Source organism: Helianthus annuus, chromosome 9 (assembly GCF_002127325.2).
Source record: "Helianthus annuus cultivar XRQ/B chromosome 9, HanXRQr2.0-SUNRISE, whole genome shotgun sequence".
NCBI classification, from domain to species: Eukaryota; Viridiplantae; Streptophyta; class Magnoliopsida; order Asterales; family Asteraceae; genus Helianthus; species Helianthus annuus.
In genome coordinates this window covers 27,397,057-27,418,798 of record NC_035441.2, presented here as the reverse complement: position 1 = coordinate 27,418,798, position 21,742 = coordinate 27,397,057, and positions in this window count along the sequence as shown.

Genomic DNA, 21,742 nt, shown 5'->3' with positions numbered 1-21,742 from the left:
TTTTAAAATAAAATGTGATAGAAGCTTGGGTCAAATATAGAAAAGCAGATGGGATAACTATTTGTAGTGGATCCAAGGGAAGCCAGTTTTCAACTATGGCCAAGTGTTGGATAAAAAGTCAATAGGAATCTAAGTATAAAGTATTGAATTAAAAGTCAAGGGAATCTTTCTAGCTAAGCTAAGTATAACTCAACGGGGTATAAGAAAAAGGCGGGGTAGGGATCACATTAAGACGTGCCACGCATAATCATATGAAATCTTAGACTTAAAATGTTGATATAATTATGAAAAAGATCAACACAAATTATTCAACATATACAAAGAGAATGGCAGGGAATAGTGTTTCCATGCCATTGGTCGAAATGGGCGGTCGTCCATCCTCTATTGGACCAACCATTTTATTATTTTATATCTACTTTAAAATTACGGTTTTGCCCCCAGTTTAAAATTACGCTTTGGGTAAATTATACTTTTCGTCCTTTATGTTTGTACCGGATTGCAACGGATAACCTTTAACTTCAATAATTACAGTCACAATCCTTTATTTGCAAAACTCGTTACACTCAACGTCCTTTAGTACTAACCAGATTAAAAATTTAAGTTAAGTTCATTCATTTAAGGGTATTTTGGTCAATTCATATTTTTATCTAAATGTTTAATAAATAAAACCAAAAAATGCATATACACTTCATCTTCCCCAATTTTCTAACCCTAAAACCCTAACCATCACATCTTGCCACCACCACCGCATCCTACCGCCACCACCACCTCATCCTACCGCCGCCACCAACACCTAATCCTGCTGCCACCACTCCGGCCACACCCACCGCCCCTAACGGATCTGCAACCCGGTCAGTGCTGGTGAATGACTTCACACATCTCATCAAGATTTTTTCTACTGTTTTTGAACGACAACCATCTGTTATATAAAATCCTCTTTTGTTTAACAAATTCCAACAGCTGAACTCCTCTATTAATTGAATCCTAAATTAATTAAAAGTTGGAAAACTGAATGAGATTACAGAAGCTAATTAACAATTACGTATACCAAAAGGGGATTACTTCTAGAATACTTGAATAGAGACATTCGTTAACCTAATTCATTATACCGCCATCACTTCATCAAATAATAATTCAAAAAGGGCTAATCAACATAAATCCTAAATTCATTCTAAACGCCCAATAATTTAGAGTTAGAACCATAATAACCAGGAACAACTATCAATAAAACGAAAATCTGACTTAAAACAGAAAGAAAAAAAACACCCACCTGTTTAGAGTTAGAACCATAATTAACTACAAACAACGTTTGTGACGATCATATTTTATCGCTGAGTGTGCGGCGTCGTTTGTACGCCAGTTCTGTTCCGGATAACTTCGCCGGAGAACAGACTCCATATTTTATATTTTATATTTTTCCCCGGTTCAAAATAAAAATATGACTTTACACCCAGCTAAACGAAAATATGATTTCGCCCTCGGTAAAAAAGTTACGCTTTTACCCTTAGCCAAAATTACGTTTTCGTGCCAATTCAAAATAAAATTTTCTTTTCCCCTCGGCTCAAAATTACGATTTTACACCATTTTATTATTTTATACCCACTTTAAAAATACGGTTTTGCCCCCAATTTAAAATTACGCTTTTCTCCCAACTAAAAAATATAATAACCCTTTTGCCAGTAGCTCAAAATTACAACTTTGTCATAGGTTTAAAAATTACGTTTTTACCCTCAGCTTTTTTTATACCCGCTTTAAAATTACGGTTTTGCCCTCAGTTTAGAATCACGTCTTCGCCCCCAGTTCAGAATAAAATTATCCTTTTGCCCCCAGCTCAAAATTACGATTTTTCCCTCGGTTCAAAATTACGATTTCACCCTCAGTTTAAAATTATTTTTTTGCCCCCAGCTAAAAATAAAATTATCGTTTTACCCTACCTCAAAATTACGATTTTACCCTCGCTTCAAAATTATGATTTCCCCCGATTCAAAATAAAAATATGACTTTATACCCAACTAAACCGAAAATACGATTTCGCCATCGGTAAAAAAGTTACGCTTTTACCCTTAGTCAAAATTACGTTTTCGCCCCAGTTCAAAATAAAATTTTCTTTTCCTCTCGGCTCAAAATTACAATTTTACACCAGTTTATTATTTTATACCAACTTTAAAATTACGGTTTTTCCCCTAGTTTAAAATTACGTCTTTGCTCTCAGTTCAAAATAAAATTATGTTTTTGCCCCCAGATAAAATTTACGATTTTCCCTCGATTCAAAATTACGATATCACCCTTAATTCAAAATTACGTTTTTTGCCCCCAGTGCAAAATGAAAATACGGTTTTCCCCTAGGTAAAAATTAGGATTTTATCTAGGGAAAAAAATTTGATTTTCCCCCAAGTAAAAATAAAAATATGACTTTGCTCCCAGCTAAAAATCGTGTCAAGGAGTTGTCTAACACTCTTTTTACTTTTTCTTTCTAGCAAAACTATGAAACTGTCTTTTTAATTAATTAAGAATTATTCGGTCATCGCCACGTAACACGGGCGAGGCAACACCTAGTTTAATACAACAATAAATTATAGCATTTACATGAACCAAACGTTTATAAATTGTCTTTAACTGTTCAACGGAAAGTTCGTTTATATTCGTTTATTTAATATACCAGCAAACATGAACAAAACTTTTTGTTCATATAATTAAACAAACGATAATGACCACACATTTTGTTCGTTTATTTATTTATATTGTGAACATGTTAGCCACAATCACAATTGATATTGAACAACGAAGATGAAACAAGAACTGTATCCAATAGAATTTCACTTCAATTGAACAATAATTGTGTGTATACAAATTGAATAATACGAATCCTATTTATATCAACAGTACCATCGAAACGTCCCATATTGAAAAATTAAGATGAAACAAGAATTGAATGAATAGAATTTCTCGTAAATTGTACGAAATGAATCAACACCATCTAAACATCGCATCCCTTGGTGAATCGTTGCGTCCCTTTGTTTGGCGCTCATATCTGATCAACATGATCCTTGTGAACGTCGCATCTTCAAGTGATAGGTATTAAGGTGTTGTTTGTTTCTTCAGAGGTAAAATGTCTGCAGTCTGCAGACCACATTTGCAGACATCTGTAGCAAAAGAGGTGGACCAAACCTATGCAGTCTGCAAGAAGAAGACTGTTTGTTTTTAACTTCTGCATGCTGCTAAAATAAACTGCAATATAAATAAATTGAATTTTTAAATCAAACATTCATGCCATTCGGAATGTTTAATTATATTATATAATTCTATATAATAGTTTGGGCTTATAGACTTTATTAGAGTTCTAAAAATTGATCGACCTTTAAAAAAATTAATAAGTTGATAAAGTTTACTAACAATCTAATATTTTCCGGATCGAATCCGTAGTGAAAACAAGAATCATATAAGCAAACCATTAAATCATAGAATCTAACATAACCATTTCACACAAGTTTATGAACAAAAACAAAAACTCCGATGTCAAAACTAAACGATTCTAAGACATAATGGCTAATTTAATCAATACTAAAATGAAACAAAGCATCCAAAACTTAAAACTTACGAAACAAAAACGAGCAGTTTGTATGTTCTAGAAATCACCCAAGAAAAAGAAAAAATAAAAATGCCTTCTTGCGATTTCCTTCTGCTGTCGTCCAATGATGATCCTCAGCCGTCAAAGATGTCCTCCCCTTTATTCGTTCAGGTTGTTGCCTTTTTTTATGTATGTTCTATTTTCTTTTTCTTGTTGGTAGGCCTAAAGCCCAAATCCATAATCCATCTTCTCCATCTTCACGTTCTTAGCAATTGAAATCGTAGCCTGAACCGCTGATCTCGGGGGAGGAGATACACGGCAGCGGCGCGACGGTGGTGTAGAAGGAGAGGTGGTGGCGGCGGTTGAGTGGGAGGAGAGGCGGAGTCAGCGGCAGGGAAAATAAGGGTTGTGGAGGAGAGGTTAGGGTTTTCTTGAAGAGCTGTGTGGTTTGTGATGTCGGAAAAAAAATATACAAGAGATTAGAAGAGGGTAGTCCACATCAGCACTAAAAAAGATGTTAGGCGGACCTTTTTAAATGAAATGTTTTGGAGGAAACAAACACTTTGCAGACTCGAACGTCTGTGTGGCGCAGACATAAGAGAAGAAGAGCTTTTCAAGAAAAACAAACACCCTCTAAGTTTCAGTCTTGACATATTTTTACCCTAGACATTTACATATGATATAATAACAAACCAAATATACTATAGTCAATTTACACAATGACCCTTAGACTTAGATGTGAAGGATTAACGTACTCATTCTCCCATTTAATCGCAAACATCTTTAAGTTGTTGTAGGTCTTGAACTTCAAGCAATTTTATCTTCTTGAGTCTCCCTAGTATCCATCGCTCCACAAGGATCTTCTCATGTGTTTGCTTCACACAAATTGATTCTTCACTTTGACTTGCTTCACACGAACTTACTTCACCCGAACTTGCACCTAGTTTGTATCACGAAAACTTCTTCTTGTGTAGTTGTCCCAACAAACTTCACCCGATCTTGATTAAATTGCCCACCATTGTATCACAGGACATGAATCAATCTTGCATAGATTTTGGATAATCTAACTCACTCCGATTTTTCTTGCGGTTATATCACACAAGAACTCCTTCTTCTGATCCGGTCACATGATTATTCGTACCCTTTATACGTGTGTCTTCACCTAGCTCTATCACAAGTTGTCACACCCTCATGATCAGAGTTGGGCGTAACGACTTGTATCTTCATTGCATAGCGGAAGTATATATTGCTAAGACTTCTAGAAAGTTAAACGCCCACTAAGGTACTCGATCCCTAAAGGGTCAACCTTTCATAGACTTTCTTCGTTTGAATCATTTACACAACGACCCTTAGACTTACATGTGAGGGATTAACGTACTCACTCTCCCCTTTAATCAAAAACATCTTTAAGTTGTTGTAGGTCTTGAATTTCAAGCAATTTTATCTTCTTGCGTCTCCCTAGTATCCATCGCTCCACAAGGATCTTGATGCGTGTGTAGTGTATATATAATTTAGATATATAATTAAGCCCTTTTTACACCTTTAGCCAAGTTTTGAATTTATAAAACACGATATTTACTAACACTAAACACACATATGGGCAAGTGCACCCATCGTGGACGTAGTATAGTGTTGGTAAGATACCGAGGTCGTCCAAGGACACAAGAGCTTTTAATACCGGTTTATCCTCAACGTCTAATCAAATCAAAAAGTTAGAAAATGTTTTTAAACTAAGAAAATAAAAACTAACTAAATGCTGAAAAATAAAAATAAAATAAAAATAGATAGACAAGATGAATCACTTGGATCCGACTCGTGTGTTAGTATAACCTTTGATTATTTTCGCACTTTTGCACTTGTTTAAGAGATTATCTTAGTCATTGTAGTAGGCCCCTCTTTTGAAGGTGACGTTACCCTCAACCCAGTAGTTTGAGTCAGCAAGGATACAATCCTAAAGGGTTGGATTATTGGAAGATAATGAATTAATTTATTAATGCAAATTGTGGTAGGCCCCGCTTTTGGCGGTGACGTTACCCTTGGCTAAGTAGTCTGAGTCAGCAGGGATACAGTCCTAAATAGCCGAGTTATAGTATTAATAGTAGTTAACTTATGAGGGGGTCAAAGAGTTTGGATCCCCGCCATCCAATACCTATGGGCATTGAAGGAGATCCTACTAAGTTTGACCCAGGTCCCTTGCAGGACCTCTAAACGCTGAACAAGGGCAAGACCATTACCAAACCGTTCCCTTAACCCCCGACCAGGTAGCCAACATACCTCCATATAAACCGTGGAGATATGAATGGTGAAAATCTTTTATTTTATATAGACAGTAAAATAATGCCAAGACACAACGGACAAACGATAAGGAAAGATCACCTTCAACATAAGCAACTAGTTATTAAAGTCATTAATACAAAACCAAATAAAAAGCGCAAAAGATTAAAAATAAAAAGTATTATACTAAACACTTGTCTTCACCAAGTGATGTAAGAGACTTAGGCAAACATGGCCTTGATTGTCAAGAACTCTTACTATCAATCTTGGATTCCGAGACGACTCACACACTCTACGATGGACAATGGATGATGGTGGTGGATGATGGTGTTATGGTGGTGGTGGGTGGTGGATGAAGTGTGAGAGAGGTGGTGTGCCAAGGGATGGGATGGAATGAAACCAAGCACTCCTATTTATAGGCTGAACAGAAGGCTGGGCACGGCCCCGTGTCCGCTGGACACGCCCCCGTGCCCGTCTGACACTCTCTCTCTTCATTAATTGTAATTCGCAATTACAATTAATGCGCCTGCTGTACTTTCGCCACGCCCCCGTGCTCACTGGACACGGCCCCGTGGTGGGCAATAGAAGCTTCTACAGGTTTGTCTTTTCTGCTGCTTCTTGGGCACGGCCCCGTGCTGGCTGAGCACGGGGCGTGTTCAGGCTTCTGTTTTCTCTTCTTTGCTTGGGAGGATGCCGTTGAGGGTTCGGGCAGTCTACTTTTATCCCTTTTCTTGTATTTATGTTAGATTTAGTTGTCTTTTTGCTTCTTTTGTGAATTTGAGCTCATTTCATCCAGAAAATACAAAAGGAAGACAAAAACACTCTTTTTCCAACATTAGTACTTAAAAAGGGTTAGTTTTATGCCTCATTTGATGTAATTTATATGTTGCATTTTACACAAATCAAATACCCCCACACTTGAACTTTTGCTTGTACTCAAGCAAAACTCTTTAAATGTGGCTTACACTCCCAAATGGAATGGGTAGAAGAGAGGGTTTTTTTGGCCTGTCATAGAGTGTCGGGAATCCAGGATTTTTTTTGGGTTTTATTTTACAATCCTATTCGTTATGATTTATTTAGAACGTTTCATAAGATAAATTACTTATTTGGGCATAACATGCCTTTTTAAAATTTCATTTATATACAAGTTGACATACCTCACGGGAGAAATCACTCAACACTCGGCCGAAGGTGTATTTTTAGTGAATCACTCGAGAGCGGCATGGAACTTACGCCTACCATAGGCTTGCCAAGCAATCAATCCTCCTCCTTTTTAACTTTATACCTTTGTAAATATCAAGAGGACTTTTTCGGGTGAAGGGTTAGGCTTGGGCTAAAGGTGGGTGGTTGGGTTAGTGGTTAGTAAAAGGGCGAAAAGTGTAAAAAGCGTCGGTTTTTCGTAAAACACTTTGTTTAGTGACTTTTTATTTTGAAGTATTTCTCCAAACAAGCTTTTGTTTGTATAGCTTTGTTTGTTTTTAACTTCATCATCATTTTTTTCTAAAGTCACTTAAAAGAACGAGCTTGCGAAAAACCGAGCTTGTTACTAAAATAAAGGGTGAAAAATAAAAAGGGTTTTTGGTGGGTAAAAAGGGTTTAGGGTAAAGAAACGAAAGGTTTAGGCTCAAAGGGGTTAACTTGGCGGATTTTGGGTAGGTGGTAAAAAAAAAAATTGAAAAATAATGGTGTAGAAAGAAAAATGGTTAGTCCTAATGCCTCTATCATTTACTTACTTGGGTTCAAGTTGGTAAGGACCGGGAATGAATCATTGTGGCAAGTTCTAGAGTTGTAAAAACCAAGCGGCTATTCACACAAGAAACGAAAAATGAGCATTTAGTCTAAGGATGTAAATTTGTATGCTCAATAAAGGCTCAAAACTCACTTTTGTGGGAATGGGTTTTTAATGTGATCAAGTATATATAATCAAATTTTAACTAGATTTGTTATGCCGTTTCATAATTTTCTTATGTTGGTTCTTGTTATCACGACGCTTTCGGTTGTAAAATTTATAAAAATATAACCTTATTAATCTTGGGATTCCTAACTTAAACTTTAGACAAGTAAGGAAAAAAAATGAAAATTTTTGAAAAAATTTGGGGTGTTTAGCGGTTCCAATAGAGTTTTGTGTAAGGCTTGTTGTTAGGACTTGCAAAATTTCAAGGTTTTAGCTTCCCCCCCCCCCCCACACTTAAATTACACATTGTCCTCAATGTGTCCCAAAAATAAATTTTTAGGTTGATTGGATGTGTAATGTGGTGTTAGAAAGCAAAGATTTATGTTACTGGCAGTCTGGACACGGCCCCGTGTCCAGTGGACACGACCCCGTGGTGAACTGCCAGTAACGAAAACTTACAGAAGGTGAACACGGGGGCGTGTTGGTTAGACACGGCCCCGTGTCTGGCAAATAATTGCTGGTCAGTAACCAAACAGTAGGTCTGGGAGATGAACACGGGGGCGTGTCGGCTGGACACGTCCCCGTGTGGACAGTCTGTAAGCCTGAAAAACAGGTTTCTTCTCCCGGTTTCTCCATTTTGGGGCTATTAGTGCCAAGGTCTAGCACTCTGACCCTCTTTTTGTACCGGTTTCATCACTCAATACCACATCAAGCAACATAAAACATCCTACATTACCACAGTTAATTGTCTCCAAGCATAAAGTAAAAGAAAAATAAAACGGAAATAAAAAGTAGTCAAGGAAAGTAAATTGTTCAACAAGTGGCACGCAGGCCATAAATTGTTCGATAGAAAAGGGTACTTAAACCTGTGGGCTCACCATCAACCCGCTCCTTGTCCCTTCAAACCTCCTACTCCATGTCTTCATCGCTATCCTCACCTCCACCCCCATGCCCCGCCATATACTCCCGGATGCTACCGATATCATCTTGTATATCATTGATGTTGCGCTCAATAGCTCCGACCCGGTGGTATGTGTTGTTGGCGAGATTGTAGGTGTTCCTGGTACACATGAGGTTTTCCTGCAAAAGATCATGTAAACTTTGAAAGTTAGGAAAACCGCCTCCTTGTGAGGAGGATTGACCCGGATCGCCATGGGGTTGGTACTGGTATTGGGGAGGTGGTGCATGAAGAACTAGGGCCTCCTGTGGGTTCCATGCATAGCCTTGTGTTCTTTGGAAGCTCACCGTCCCGTCTTCCGCCTCATAAAGTAAGTTCATGGCTCGGCAAATGTGGTAGTCAACTCGTCCCGACCATGGACTTCTTTCAAAGGACCTTGGAATGTTCGTGAAGTGCTTGAAAAGACGGTACACCCATCCCCCAAAGAAGATAGGTGTTGGAGCGCGAGCAAGGCGATTGAGATGCATGTTTCGTAACAGGAGATATGGAACATCGAGAGGCTTCCGGTTGTGGATGCAGTGAAGGACAACCAAATCTTTCAACCCTACAACGCCACTACTGTCGTGACGCTGGTTCAGCGAGTATGTGAGGAGCCTATGAATGTAGCGGTATAGCGGGTCCCTCAGTTTGGTACTCTTGGTGCTGCTAGGGTTGTAAAATCCTTCACCAATTTGGGCCCATGCGGCTTGACGTTCGGTCTCATCCAAGTCTCGTAATCCCCTAGTGTTTTCCTCATTTCCCGATTCCTCTTCACCGTATAGTCCTATTATGGATCCAAACTGTGCCATGGAGATTGAGTACTTTGTCCCGCCACACCGAAATGCGACCCCTTCATTGTCAAACGGGTCACACCTCGAATTGAAGGCAAAAGTACTGTAAAACTCCATTGTGCATTGATGCACCGACCGAAGCCGAGTGTTTAATGCAACTGCTAGTGGCCCTGTCACGATGTTGTTGAATCGGTCTAGCTGGTTCACCATGGTTAACAAGTCCGTACATGCTCGCCTAGGGTACTCCTCGGGTCTTGTTTGGAGTATCTCATACCGCGCCCTAGCATCGAGTTCGCTTGCATTGAACCTTGTGAACTTTGACATCTGAAAGAATACACCAAAAGTTAGTACGAAACAAAGAAATTTTTTAAAGAAACTGCAAACAGTGGGCTGGACACGGCCCCGTGTCCAGGCGTCTGTAACCTAAAAACTTCATTTTTCGTCCCGGTTCCGAAAACCTGAAAATTTTTAGCCAAGTAGTTGCGGTTTCCCCCGAAAATGAAACCCTAAGTGTCGTTTTTCCCAAAACAAACCGTTTACCCTTCCAATTTCATCTTTTTCGGTTCAAAAACAAGGGTTTGAGGTTTTAGTAGGAAATCGAACGAATCTATCAACAATACATGTTTATTTACTTCCTACTACACTAATCTAAACTACTACTAACAGATTGTATCAAAAGTTTGAAGTTCGATCCGGATGAACACGAAGAACCCTAGATTTTTCCCCAATTTTTGATGTTTTAACTACATGCAAGTAACTAATCTAACTACTAAAGATGATAGAATCATACCTTGATGTTGTTAAACGTGGTAGTGACGTCGAAAATCTGCGAAAAATCGCCTGGAACCAGAGCGTTTTCGGCAAAACGGAGAATGAGGTAACTGTTATGAAAAGAGGGTTTTATCCCGACAGTCGCCTCGACACGGCCCCGTGTCCAGCGGACACGGCCTCGTGCCGAGCAAAAATTAAAAACTTTTTTTTTTGTTGTGCTCGTGTGCATGCCCCTTTTCTCCGAAAATGGTTAGAAGACTTACCGATTTTTGATGTACACTTGCCTGTTCGTAACATGTTGGGTATGATGTTTGATTTCATTCGTTAACCGTTTGAAGCGAGATTTCCTCTTCCTCATCCTCAATGGATCCTCGGTAGAGTTTTAGCCGTTGGCCATTGACTTTAAATGGTATCCCATTTCGAGCTTTAATTTCTACTGCACCGTGAGGAAAAACATGGGTGACGGAAAAAGGTCCTGACCACCTAGATTTTAGTTTACCAGGAAATAATCGAAGTCGTGAATTAAACAATAGAACTTGATCTCCTATCCGAAATTCATTAGACTTAATATATTTATCATGTAAATTTTTCATTCTTTCTTTATAAATTTCGGAGTTAGAATATGCATAGTTTCTTAGTTCGTCTAATTCATTCATTTGACAAAATCGATTTTTACCGGCAGTTTCTAAGTCTAAGTTTACATTTTTTATTGCGCAGTAGGCTCTGTGAGCTATTTCTACTGGCAAGTGACACTTTTTCCATAGACGAGCTTATATGGGGTCGTGCCTATAGTGGTTTTATAAGCAGTTCGAAAGGCCCATAAAGCATCGTCTAATTTGTCGGCCCATTCCTTTTTATTTAGTCCTACGGTTTTTTCAAGTATTCGTTTTAAACCTCGATTAGTCACTTCGGCTTGCCCATTTGTTTGAGGGTGATATGCTGTTGAGACCCGGTGATAGACCCCATACCTTGTTAATATTTTTTCGAGTTGATGATTTCAAAAATGAGTACCTCTATCACTTATCAAAGCTTTTGGTGTCCCGAAACGAGAAAATAATTTTTTCAGAAATTTTACCACTACTCTTCCATCATTTGTTGGAAGAGCTTCGGCCTCCGCCCATTTAGACAAATAATCGACTGCCACAAGTATATATTTGTTTCCTTTTGACGGTGGGAAAGGTCCCATGAAATCGAGTCCCCACACATCAAAGATTTCACAAACGAGAATGCCATTCTGAGGCATTTCGCTTTTGGAAGAAATATTACCTGATCTTTGGCAAGCATCACATGTCTTTACAAGGTTTTGTGCATCCTTGTAAATGGTTGGCCAATAAAATCCTGAATCAAATACCTTTCGTGCGGTACTCGCGGCACCATGATGTCCTCCGTATGGACCTTCATGACAGTGACGGAGAATTCTTCGTGCTTCATTACCATGGACACACCTTCGGTTAAGCTGGTCGGCACACATTTTGAAAAGATAAGGGTCTTCCCAAAAGTAATGCTTTACTTCAGCAAAGAATTTCTTTCTTTGATGATGCGGCCATCCTTTGGTGACTATACCGCTAGCTAGATAATTAGCATAGTCAGCATACCATGGCTCTTGTCTACTCTCCATCATCTCCAAGGATTCTGTGGGAAATTTCTCGTTGATTTGCTCGTCCCTGGTCGCTTCCAAAGCTGGGTCTTCTAGGCGTGAGAGATGATCTGCAGCAGTGTTTTCTGCTCCTCTTTTGTCCTTGATTTCGATGTCAAATTCTTGGAGGAGTAGAATCCATCTGATCAACGGGGTTTTACGTCTTGTTTCTTGAAGAGGTACCTGATAGTTGCATGGTCTGTATAGACTACAGTTTTAGAAAGAACAAGGTAAGAACGGAATTTATCAAAAGCAAACACCACTGCTAGTAATTCTTTTTCTGTAGTTGTATATTTTTCTTGTGCATCATTAAGCGTTTTACTAGCATAATAAATTGGGTGGAAGTGCTTTTCTTTTCTTTGTCCCAAGACTGCTCCAACGGCAAAGTCACTTGCATCACACATGATTTCGAAAGGAAATTTCCAATCGGGCGCTATCATGATAGGTGCATTGACTAGCATTTCTTTGAGGGTTAGAAATGCTTGATTGCATTCCTTGTCAAAGATGAAAGGTGCATCTTTTTCAAGTAATTTTGTTAGAGGTCTTGAAATTTTCGAAAAGTCCTTGATAAATCTTCTATAAAATCCGGCATGCCCTAAGAAACTTCTGATTGCTCATACAGAGGATGGTGGAGGTAATCGAGAAATAGTTTCTATTTTTGCTCGATCGACTTCCATTCCTTCGCTCGAGATTTTGTGACCGAGTACTATTCCCTCTGTTACCATGAAATGGCATTTTTCCCAGTTAAGGGCGAGGTTAGTTTCCTCACATCGGGATAGCATTCGTTCAAGATTATCGAGGCATTGGTCATATGAGTCTCCAAAGATAGAAAAGTCGTCCATGAAGACTTCCACTGTCTTTTCTATCATATCATGGAAAATCGCTACCATACAACGTTGGAATGTTGCAGGTGCATTACATAGACCGAATGGCATGCGTCGATATGCAAAAGTTCCGTAGGGGCATGTGAAAGTTGTTTTCTCTTGGTCTTCTGGTGCTATCGGTATTTGAAAGTAACCTGAAAAACCATCTAAGAAACAATAAAATTTAAGACCGGATAGTCGTTCTAACATTTGATCAATGAAAGGCAAAGGAAAGTGGTCTTTCCTTGTTGCTTCATTTAATCGTCTATAGTCTATACAAACTCTCCATCATGTGACGGTTCTTGTTGGTATTAATTCATTTTTCTCATTAGTTATTACCGTCATACCTCCTTTCTTTGGGACTACTTGGACGGGACTTACCCACGGACTATCGGAGATAGGGTAGATTAGTCCGGCGTCGAGTAGCTTGATGACTTCATTTTTAACCACTTCTTGAACATTAGGATTTACTCTTCGTTGTGGTTGAATTACTGTTTTGTAGTCATCATTCATTAAAATTTTGTGCGTGCACATGGAAGGACTTATTCCTTTAATATCTACAAGCTTCCAAGCGATCGCGTTTTTGTGTTTTTTAAGAAGATTAACTAATTTCTCTTTTTCTATGTTACTTAATTTAGAAGAAATAATTACAGGTAAACTACCATCTTTGTCTAGAAAAGCATATTCCAAACCTTTAGGAAGTTCTTTGAGCTCAATGGGTGGGTCTTTAGAAGACACCTTATTTTGTGGCTCATCTAGATCAAGAACCTTAAAGGTTTGTTCTATGGCGATCTCTTCTTCAACAAAGTAGTCATCTTCTTGAGTTGTATCGGGTGGTTCCGCTTCATCTTCAATTAGGGGGTCATTATTGCCAAAAGGATATTTCATTGAACGCTCAAGATCTATGCTCCTTTTGAATGCCCCTAACTGAAGAGGTACATTGCTGAATTTCCGGTTTTTCAAAGCTTGATGAGTTTGTACAAAAGGTTTTCCCAAGACTAAAGGAGCGTCATCGAGGATGACAAAGTCGGTTAGGATTACCATTTGATTTGTTTGAACCAAAACATCTTCAACTACACCGATTGATTTTATCACTTTTCGATCGGATAGAAAAATGGGTATTTGAAGTGGAGAAAAATCACTAATACTTAATTTTTCAAAAATGTAGTTAGGCATTATGTTAACACAAAGATCTTTATCAATGGTGATATTACTAATAAATGAATTTTGAAAGAAACATGGAACCGGTGTAATGCTAATTTCAAAAGGATCTTCTTTTATTAGCGAAGTTTGATCATTAGTTAACTTAACACTCACTATTTCTTTGATTTTAGCACTAGTGTTTAACTCTTTTAAAAACTTGGCATGAGGGGTTACTAAACAATGATTTTCGAAAGTAGGTGACAAGAGATTAATTTCTTTAAAATTAGACTCTTCTTGCATTTTAACATTATCGGACTCACCTTTTTCGTTGTTTAACTCATGTGTCGGTTTTTCACTTTCTTGTTCTTCCATTTTTACATTTTCCACTATCTCTACGTTATTATTACAATTTAATTCTTCTCTTGCGCGGGACTCCTCTTCCCTTGCGCGAGATTCTTTCATATAACGTTCGATAGTTTTAATGTGTTCTAATATCCTATTGGTTACTTCGGTGAGAGAAAAAGAATTTGGATCCTCAAAGCTTGAATCCGGTTGTTCGATCCTTGGCTCCTCATAGTACTCATATGAAGTAGATGGTTCACACCATTGTTCTTCATTGTAAGTATATGATGGATAAGGGTCGAAACTTTGTTCTTCATAGTACTCACATGAGGTGGGTTGTTCACGCCATGGTTCCTCATAATAAGAGTATGAAGGTGGTGGCTCATATCTTGAATCTTCAAAGTATGAGTATGAGGGCTCATACCTTGGTTCATCAAAATATGAGTATGAGGGAGGAGGTTCATACCTTTGGTCTTCATAGGATGTGTATGAAGTTGATGGCTCGTACCCGGGCTCCTCATAGTAGTTGTATGAATTGGATGGTTGATATGAGTTATTATATTGAACCGAGCGTGTGTTACGACAATTAGTGCAATAATTACCCCTATAATCATCCTCATCATAGGTGTAGTTGTAACCTCCTGAGTATTGATCCATAAGAATCACTCAGCAGACCACAACCAAGTCTCGGGACCAGAAAAGAAAAATAAAGACGGAAACAGAAGCTGGACACGGCCCCGTGTTCAGTGAACACGGCCCCGTGGTCAGGATCTGTATCTGGGCGTTTTAATTAAAGTTACTGGTCACGTTGGACACGGGGGCGTGTTCAGTGAGCACGGCCCCGTGTTCAGACTCTGTATCTGGGTATCTAACTAAAAAATATGCAGCACGGGGGCGTGTTCAGCGAGCACGGCCCCGTGTTCAGGCTACTGTAAATGCAAACTAAACTAAAATGCAGAAAAATGTGCGCGCTTTTTTTTTAAAAGGTTTTTGAAAAACTGATTAGGCCGTCGACTTTAAGCTTTCTTAAAATCCTTGTGTCCCCGGCAGCGGCGCCAAAAACTTGATGCGTGTGTAGTGTATATATAATTTAGATATATAATTAAGCCCTTTTTACACCTTTAGCCAAGTTTTAAATTTATAAAACACGATATTTACTAACACTAAACACACATATGGGCAAGTGCACCCATCGCGGACGTAGTATAGTGTTGGTAAGATACCGAGGTCGTCCAAGGACACAAGAGCTTTTAATACCGGTTTATCCTCAACGTCTAATCAAAACAAAAAGTTAGAAAATGTTTTTAAACTAAGAAAATAAAAACTAACTAAATGCTGAAAAATAAAAATAAAATAAAAATATATAGACAAGATGAATCACTTGGATCCGACTCGTGTGTTAGTATAACCTTTGATTATTTTCGCACTTTTGCACTTGTTTAAGAGATTATCTTAGTTATTGTAGTAGGCCCCTCTTTTGAAGGCGACGTTACCCTCAACCCAGTAGTTTGAGTCAGCAAGGATACAATCCTAAAGGGTTGGATTATTGGAAGATAATGAATTAAGTTATTAATGCAAATTGTGGTAGGCCCCGCTTTTGGCGGTGACGTTACCCTCGGCTAAGTAGTCTGAGTCAGCAGGGATACAGTCCTAAATAGCCGGGTTATAGTATTAATAGTAGTTAACTTATGAGAGGGTCAAAGAGTTTGGATCCCCGCCATCCAATACCTATGGGCATTGAAGGAAATCCTACTAAATTTGACCCAGGTCCCTTGCAGGACCTCTAAACGCTGAACAAAGGCAAGACCCTTACCAAACCGTTCCCTTAACCCCCGACCAGGTAGCTAACATACCTCCGTATAGACCGTGGAGATATGAATGGTGAAAATCTTTTATTTTATATAGACAGTAAAATAATGCCAAGACACCACGGACAAACGATAAGGAAAGATCACCTTCAACATAAGCAACTAGTTATTAAAGTCATTAATACAAAACCAAATAAAAAGTGCAAAAGATTAAAAATAAAAAGTATTATACTAAACACTTGTCTTCACCAAGTGATGTAAGAGACTTAGGCAAACATGGCCTTGATTGTCAAGAACTCTTACTATCAATCTTGGATCCCGAGACGACTCACACACTCTACGATGGACAATGGATGATGGTGGTGGATGATGGTGTTATGGTGGTGGTGGGTGGTGGATGAAGTGTGAGAGAGGTGGTGTGCCAAGGGATGGGATGGAATGAAACCAAGCACTCCTATTTATAGGCTGAACAGAAGGCTGGGCACGGCCCCGTGTCCGCTGGACACGCCCCCGTGCCCGTCTGACACTCTCTCTCTTCATTAATTGTAATTCGCAATTACAATTAATGCGCCAGCTGTACTTTCGCCACGCCCCCGTGCTCACTGGACACGGCCCCGTGGTGGGCAATAGAAGCTTCTACAGGTTTGTCTTTTCTGCTGCTTCTTGGGCATGGCCCCGTGCTGGCTGAGCACAGGGCGTGTTCAGGCTTCTGTTTTCTCTTCTTTGCTTGGGAGGATGCCGTTGAGGGTTCGGGCAGTCTACTTTTATCCCTTTTCTTGTATTTATGTTAGATTTAGTTGTCTTTTTGCTTCTTCTGTGAATTTGAGCTCATTTCATCCTGAAAATACAAAAGGAAAACAAAAACACTCTTTTTCCAACATTAATACTTAAAAAGGGTTAGTTTTATGCCTCATTTGATGTAATTTATATGTTGCATTTTACACACATCAATCTTCTCATGTGTTTGCTTCACACAAATTGATTCTTCACTTTGACTTGCTTCACACGAACTTACTTCACCCGAACTTGCACCTAGTTTGTATCACCAAAACTTCTTCTTGTGTAGTTGTCCCAACAAACTTCACCCAAATTGCCCACCATTGTATCACAGGACATGAAACAATCTCGCATAGATTTTGGATAATCTAACTCACTCAGATTTTTCTTGCGGTTGTATCACACAAAAATTCCTTCTTCTGATCCGGTCACATGATTATTTGTACCCTTCATACATGTGTCTTCACCTAGCTCTATCACAAGTTGTCACACCCTCAAGATCAGAGTTGGGCGTAACGACTGGTATCTTCAGTGCATAGCGGAAGTATATATTGCTAGGACTTCTAGAAAGTTCAACCACAATTGAAACCTTAAGAAAAGATGTGTCTGACCTTAAGAAAACGGCTTTGAACAAAAAAATCTGGTATTAATAACCAGATTAATATCATTGAAGAAACAAAGAAAGAGTTTTATGTTTGACTTCATGTGTTTGGAAATGAGACAAGTATGATCAAATAACAAGGGGTTGTTTTTTTACTATTGGAGATGTTGTTTGGAATTTCCAAAAGACATGGGATGTTGTTTGGAATTTCCAAGTCCTGTATATACTTGTTTTGGTGTCACTTGCAAACAATGGTTTTTAGAGAGAGGAAAAGACCACCACTTGGTCTCTCCCGATTTCCACGTCGTATACTCTTTCGGCATGATAGGATAGTTTTTTATTTGACAGTTTGTAACGTTGTATTGTCCGACTCAATACAAGAAAGTGTATATCTACCTCTAACCCTTCCATTTATGAACTTAAAACCGGAATTTCACTACCCCTAATAACAGTCTTCAGAACCCTCACAACAACTCTCGCAACACCAAATGTACCACTGTTTCCGTTTGCTATAATCTGAACGACACACGCTCCAAACTGCTTCTGCAACAATTCACAGCAGCTTTGGTACCCCACATGTCTCACTATCAACTTTAAAAAGGAGTCACCTGGATATGCCACCTCAGCCCATGGAGTCACAACATCATGTTTTGATACGGGTCCGCAAAGGTCACCACGAGCCGTTTTGACTTGACTTGAGGACAAGTCAGTTCTCCGGACAGGCAGTATTGATATGATACCCAACCTGGGTCCAAATGGGTTGGGTCATGTAACACCCAAAAAACGGGTTTGGTAATCAAACCACGTTAATATTAAAGAACGGGTAAAATATCGTTAGTGATAAAAATTAACCCGGTAAATATTAGGATTTAAATAAATAAACCTAATATTAAACAAAAAAAAAAGAAAGAAGAATAGAGAATAAAAGCTTTTGAGGAAATGAAGTTCATGAGAGGCCCGAGATAACGAGACTTAAAACAAAAACGGGATATAACTTCCCCGAACCCACTAAGTAACTAGGAATATCAACCTAGTTAGTTAAGTGTTGTTAAAAATGCCAATGAAACTTGGTTAATAATTCTTTTAGAACTCTACAAAAGTGGAGGGGCTAATGTTGATAAAACTAAAAGTGGGTTTTGATTTAATAAAATAAAAATGTGTGTTCTGGTTGTGAGTTTCCACAGAGTAAGAAAGGGCTCTTAAGATTGAACCCTAACTCATTCAAATCAACCAAATTGAAAGGGGAAATCAGGTCTTAATCGAAAATCAAGTCGAATTTAGTGATCACCCAAGTAAAGGGATCACAAGGTATATCAAATATCATTATTTGATTCCATCTCAAATTCTTGATGAACTTATGAAATCAAAAATTGAGCTTGAAAGATTGATGTTTGGTTGAAACTAGGATGAATCCATGTTTAGGAACGAACCCTAGTCAATAAATTGATGAATTGGTACTCATAATATGAACTTCATAATCACCCACTTAGGTGGTAAATGGATTTTGTAGGATGATGAAGAACACTATAATATTGATCATAAAATGGGTGTTGTTTGATTTCCATGGAGTGAATCTAGGTGTTGTTATGCATGCTAGATATAATGGATTTGAAAATGATGTTAATCATGGCAAAAATAACTAGTTATAAACTAGTGTGTAAATGTGTAAAAATTATGCCCATTAGGTGTTTGTTAAAATGCCTAAATGAAAGCTAAAATGTTAAAATTTTGAGTAAAACGCATAATTGAATAATTTGGCAAATTATGCGAAATATGAAGCGATAAAAGTTCTAAACACGTTGTTGGTTGAACTCTATAGGCAAGGGAATCAAATCTTCAAGCGGACAAGCCGGGGTGGACGCGCGCTTGAAGGAAAAGCTTTGAAGGTACATAACTTTAGTTTCGTTACATTATACATAAACATTGGTCTTAGAAATGTTAATGGGATTGTAGTGTAAAATACAAGTTTGGTATGTCATAGAAGTGACAAAGTTCGCTCGACAACCAAACGGGTCAAAATGAATGGTTAAAGTATGTTTAGTAAGTCAATGAAGTGACAAAGTTCACTCTACAACCAAATAGGTCAAAATAAACAGTTAAAGTATGTTTGGTAAGTCGATGAAGTGACAAAGTTCACTCGACAAACCGGGCGGGTCAAAATAAACGGTTAAAGTATGTTTGGATTGTCAATAAAGTGACGAAGCTCACTTGACAAACCAAACGGGTCAAAATAAATGGTTATAATGTGTTGATATGTCGTTGTAGTGAAGGTTTTCACTCGACAACCAAATGGACGTTTTTAAAAAAATAATGTTTTGATTTGACTTGAAAGTCACTCAACAAATCAATACAATGAGTGCGTGAGCCAAGGAACGGACACGCTAAACTGATATAGTGAAACTTTGTAAATTGGGTCAAAGTTAGAAACATGATTGTGTCGAAATTGTTTAAATATGCATGCTTGAATCAACGACAACAAACATGATGCTATTGTGTGCGCAAACCATGTGTTGGGAGCGAAACACTATTGTTTGACAAACCCGGGGATGGGTTAAAAATGTTAGGAATAAACAATGATAACAAACAAGTAAGATAACTATATTCCTAACGAGTTGAATAATTGTATAAATGGATTTATAAGCCATTCGCTTATAAACCAGATTTCGATGTGAAAAACGATGGTAAACGGATCCGTATTTTAATTACAGACGCATAAGAAAAAGAATCACGCAAAACGGATAAGTAGAATGAAAGTTATGACAATTTAAAGTTTGATTTTGGTTAAAAACTAGAGCTGGGCAGAAAATGCAGGTCCAGAAACGGACCTGCTGGAAAATAGTCTCCCCCGCGGCACGCGCAGGGATGCATTGTAACCATCACGACACGTGACAAGCGTCGTGGCACGCGACAGGAAGAATGAAGCCTCTCGCGTGGCGCGAGAGGCATGAATTCGAAATTTTATTTTTATTTTGATTGTTTGAATATGGAACTTGTTTATACATGTTTGTAAGTTATCAAAACTAACTTTTAAGTTGGTTTTGATCATAGGTGAACGACAATGACTCCCGGATGAAGATCAAGCGAATATGAAGAACCGAACACATGTCTTTTGAAGCTTCCGCGGTTGATCTATTTTGTTTTAGTTAAAAATGAAACCTGTAAACACTTGTTACTCTATTTTGAATATTTTATTCATGTATGAACGTTAACTTGACAAAGTTTTTGAAAGGTCGCATTTTCATATAAAATGCGTATTTTTTATTATAATCGTGTTAATTTGAGATGGGTCTTACAGGTCAGACTCAAAGGCAGCTCCGTGAAAGTTTAGAGACAATGGTGCCAAAAGTTAAACGCATTCAGGAGGGAGAATTTAATAGGGAAATTAGGAAAAGAAAATGATGCGGGTGAACCCGTTCTGGAATGGGATCCCGGTTAAAGATTACCCGAAGATTTGAAAAATATTTATTTCCTTAATTATTGAGTCTTTTATTAGTTATCGTATCTTTTATTTATTTTGTTTATTCAAGTTTATCTCTAAGATTTTTAGTTTCTAGTATAAATAAGGGTCTAGGTTTTTTTATTTAGATAGTTTTTGGTTGATTATTAATATAAAGAACTTTGTTCTTGGAACCTTTGGTTCGATTTATTGTCTTTGATTAATCAATTGTTCTTGAGCCATTTGATTGCACGCGAAACTGCATTAGAAATAATGGGTGAGAAGGGCTGAAAAGAAGGGAATAACTGCTACAGTCTACATTTTTATGTTTTCATGTTTCAGTTTGTTTTTTGTCTTGTATTTTGTTTATCAAAATTAGCAAACTCTTGTTTGTAATCGAATATTAGCCTATCTCAAATTAGGTCATCTATCTTGTTTATCTTAATTTCAAACTATCGATTTCCAGCATATATCATTTAGTATTGATACGAACATCTTAATTTCAGCTTTATGAACTGAATCAGTTTAGGCCGAATTGGGTGACCCCATAATCTGATTCGTAGATACCAGCTTATCCAGTTAATTAGAAGTTACGTGTGTGGGGAAATACAGAATTTGTGGGGAAAAACCCCATAATCTGATTCGTAGATACCTACAATGACTCGAGCTTTGGTCACATTTGACTTGAAAAAAATATGTGAGGCGAAAAACATATAGTCACACTTTTTTTGTGTGGCCGTATCCCTATTTTGGCGTAGTGTTTATATGTCCAGATCTTGTTTAGGTCTAAGGGTCAATGTTTATGTTATCAATTTTTGTTTGTATTTCAAGTTCATCTAATGGTATTTTCAGTTCTTATCATTTGGTTCCATTATCGAGAATCCAATTCAATTGCCATCTC